This window comes from Chaetura pelagica, unplaced genomic scaffold, assembly GCF_000747805.2.
Source record: "Chaetura pelagica isolate M959 unplaced genomic scaffold, ChaPel_1.0 scaffold493, whole genome shotgun sequence".
Taxonomy (NCBI): Eukaryota; Metazoa; Chordata; class Aves; order Apodiformes; family Apodidae; genus Chaetura; species Chaetura pelagica.
In genome coordinates, this window is record NW_009952696.1 from 785,617 (window position 1) to 789,428 (window position 3,812).

Below are 3,812 nucleotides of genomic sequence, written 5' to 3' on the forward strand. Positions count from 1 at the left end.
GCCCCTCTGCGGGGGGCGGCCCCCCCGCCGGGAGCCGCGGGGCGAGGAGGGGCAGCCGGGCCGGCCCCGTCCGCCCAGGGTGTTCCAAGAGCACGTCCCTCCCTCCGTCCTGCCCCAGTGAGGCTCCATGTGGCCGGAGCTGCGCCGGGCGTCTGCCGGCTCTTCCTCAAGCTAATTAAATACCTCCATCCTTGAAAGGTTTATGCCCGTCTCTGTCACGGGCTGACACCGCGGTGCAGCTGAGCTGGGCGCGGCTGCTGCTGCCACGGCGTAGCGCCAGAGGCCCAGCCGGACCCAAAGCGTGGGGCTTGTTTTCCTTTACGGCGTCGCGCCAGAGGCCCAACCGGACCCAAAGCTTGGGGATTTTTTCCCTTTCTCTTTTTAAAGCAGCCCCACGTGATTGCAGCTGCTGGGGAGGACGAACGGGGCTCCCGTGGAGATTGTCCCCTCTTTGATGTCCTCACTCTTTAGCTCCTGTGGGAGGAGCCCGGCTCTGTCTGCAGGCTCGGGGGTCCTGGTGGGAGGGCAGTCAGAGAAGCCCCTGGCAAAAGCTGCCCCCCAGGTAGAGGAAGTGGGATGGGTCTGTGCAGACCAGCAGGTGTCCTCTGTGCCTTCGTCAGCTGCTGCCCGGGACAACTGAGGGATTTTCCCGTGGGATGGTGGCTCCGGGACAATCAGTGTGACCCCTGGGAGCCGTGGGGGCTGGCGCAGATTCCCCTGATGCTGGCTCGGCTGATGGAAAGTCTCTTACAGCTCCTTGTTCCCCCGCAGGCACCCCATGTGCTCTGCTTTGGAGGCCGGACCAGCTGGAGCTTTGCTGAGATGGGTAACGGGCTATTTTTAAAAGCCCTGTGTGCCCCCGGGCAGGGGGAGCAGAGAATTCCCGAGCCAGGCCAGGCCCCCTCGCTGCTCGGCTCCTCTGATAAGGCTCTGCCGCTGCGGCTGCCCGGCCCGCAGCCACCCCGGGGCCAAAGAAAACACTGAGACCTCGGCGAGAGGCTGAAGAGAATCCAAAAATGGATGCGGCGGGCGTTGGACACGTGTCCACATACCTTTGGGGGGAGTGCTGGGTTAAGGCCCTTTGGGAACAGGCTGGGAAGACAACACAAATGCTCGTGCCTGGAGAACAGAGTGATGAGGCTGGGGCAGGACAGGATGATTTTTACCAGGCTGGTTGATCAGCGGCACCAGCTGCTGCCCTTGGTGGGAAGGGCTCCCCAGCCTGGGCTCAGTGTGTGGAGGGGGCTGCAGCCAGGCAGGCTGCCTCTGGGGCAGGGGGGAGCGTGCTGCCAGTCCCACTCCCCTGACCCCTCAGCTGCCCCAGCAGTGGGTTGCTCCGAGCCCCTTCCTGCTCCCCCGTGCCCGCAGGAGCTTCCTGTGAGCTCATTGCCTCGGTCAGCATCCCAGAATAGGTGGTGGCTTGTGCCAAGCACAGTGCCTGGACTGTGCCCCTCCAGCCCCCCAGCTGCCACCCTCGGTGATTTTGCCATCTATGCTGTTTGTTCCAGCTGTTTCCTGCTGCCCATGTTTGTGTAGCTGCGGGGCATGAATCCACATCAACCAGGCCCGTGTTTGTGTCCCACCTGGGAAGGGCCGTTGCATCAGCACATTTTGCAAAGCATTGAGCAAAACAGCCCTCGCTGCAGGAAATGGGTTTTTCTTCACACCAGATTGCTTCACTGCTCGGCTCCTTCCCAGCAACAGCTGCTCCTGAGGAAGGCGCCTGGGGGTCTCTCAGGGGATTGCTCTGTTGAGCAGGGATGCTTCCTGCCGGGCACCACTCCGGGCTCACTAGGCCACCCACTTCTAGGGTGTGTGGCCTTCCCCTGGTGCCTCTGTTCCTGCTGGAATCTCTGCTTCCCAGGGCACTGAAGTGGGTGGGAGTGCCCCGGGATAACACTTGGTGTCTGTGGCCACCGAGAGTGCGGCCAAACCCGCAGCCTCAGCCCTAATGCCAGCCTTGGGCTGGGCCAGGAGCCGCTCCCAACCACTGCCCAGGACTCAGAGGAGCCACCAAAAGCCCATGCCCAGGCCAGCTTTGTCCTCATGTGGTCCCCTTGGCCAGAGTGGCTCACTGGCCCTGGCTCTGCCACCCTGGGAGGTGCTGCCAGTGGCAGTGCCATGGGCACGGGGGGCTGGGTGGTCAGGAGGCTCCAGAAGGAGCGTGCCCAGCTCCCTGCCCGCCCCTGGGCTGCTCCTGCACACAGGCTGCAGCGATGGCTCCGTGCCTGGGCTGCCTGCCCCGGGGTCTCGCCTTGTGCCTGGGTCACTGCCATTCCTGCAGGGCTTTGTGACCATCCATGGTTGTTCCAGGACGGGTTGGGAGCTGTTGAGTGCAGGCCCCTCCTTGCCTGCCAGAACTGCTGCTGCCGGTTGTTTTTTTTTTCCCTTCTGGAGGGATCCTGTGTCTTCCTTCCCAGAACCTGAGACCTCGGAGCCACGGTCCAAGGCCGCCGGCTTCCACCCTCTCCTGCGCTGCTGATTCATCACTGCTGGTTAGTTAAAAAATGGTAATCAGCAAATTACTGAAACATAAGTAAAATAAACAAGGTGGGCAGGAGAACTGTGTGTGTCGCAGGGCCCTGGAGGCCATGGACACGGGCTGTGCTGGGCTGTTCCCATCACCCACACCAGGCACCATGGAGCAGGGGAGCTCAGGGCTGTGTGGCTCAGCCCTGCCCAGGGCTGCCAGTGGGCTGCTGGCTCCCACCCCAGTGCTCTGCTGTCCCTGCTACTCCGGTCTGCTTTCCTCCCCTCCTGCAGCACCCACAGAGGAGCTTATAAAAGAGGTTACAGAGGCCCCAAGGGTTGTGGGGCCCCGGCTGCTGGCCAGGCTGTTGCAGTTCCCTGGCTGCCTGAGCTTTGTCCATATGCCTGTGTTGACAACTGAGCCACGCTGAATTAATTTGGCAGCAAAGCGTTAGAACAGTTGTCAAATGTTTCACTGAAATTCCAGTGTGTTGCACCTACCACTCTTCCTTCTGCTTCTTGTAGTTTACAATTAAATACTGCCAGTTTGGCCCATGTTTCACCTTCTGCAAACCCCTCACTTCTGATTTCTGAGCTGCCCAGTCACTAGCATGGGCTCCTGGCGCCGTGTTGTCCCCTCTGCGTGCTGGACAGGTTCTCTGCCATTGTCACAATTGCTGCTCTTCCCGTTTTAGCAGGCAGCTGCTGTGCCCATCTCACTGCTGGGGACAAAGGGCTGCCCACCCTTGCCGGGTGTCAGGTCAGCAGCTCTGCCTGCAGCCGCCTGGCCCCGTCCTGCCCTGCTCCCCTCGGCGCTGCCCGTGGACACCCCTTCCCAAAGCCGTAGCAGGGGACAAAGTCTCGGTGCAGCCCACGGCAGCGAGGGCAGTCCCTGTCCCTCTGTCCCTCACGTGCCACTGCTCTCCAGCTCACAGCGGGTGGGGAAAGTTTGGTACAACAAAAGGTGGTCAAAGCCAGAGGCAAAAGCTCAGACAGGGCGAGTTGCGAGGGTCAGGGAATGGGGTTTACAGGACAGCACAACAGAAGCTCCTGCAGCCCTCTCCCCGGGCCCCGGCGCTGCCGGGCTCTTCGTGCCGCTCTCCAGCAGATGGATCTGTCTGGGCTGCTCCCCTCCGGATCCAATACCGAAGCGATTTCTGAGGCCTCTGCCAGGGGCTGACTGGTTTCTTCAGACCCCTCCAGGATTTCCCATCTCAAGGGCTTCCCAGCAGACGGGAGCGTGGTTCCCTCTCCATCCCGTGGAGGTGAGCAGGGTGCCGGTGAGTGCCGGGGCCTGCGAGGCGCTGGGTCCCCTCCCGGCACCGTCGCGGCGTGTCCGGCAG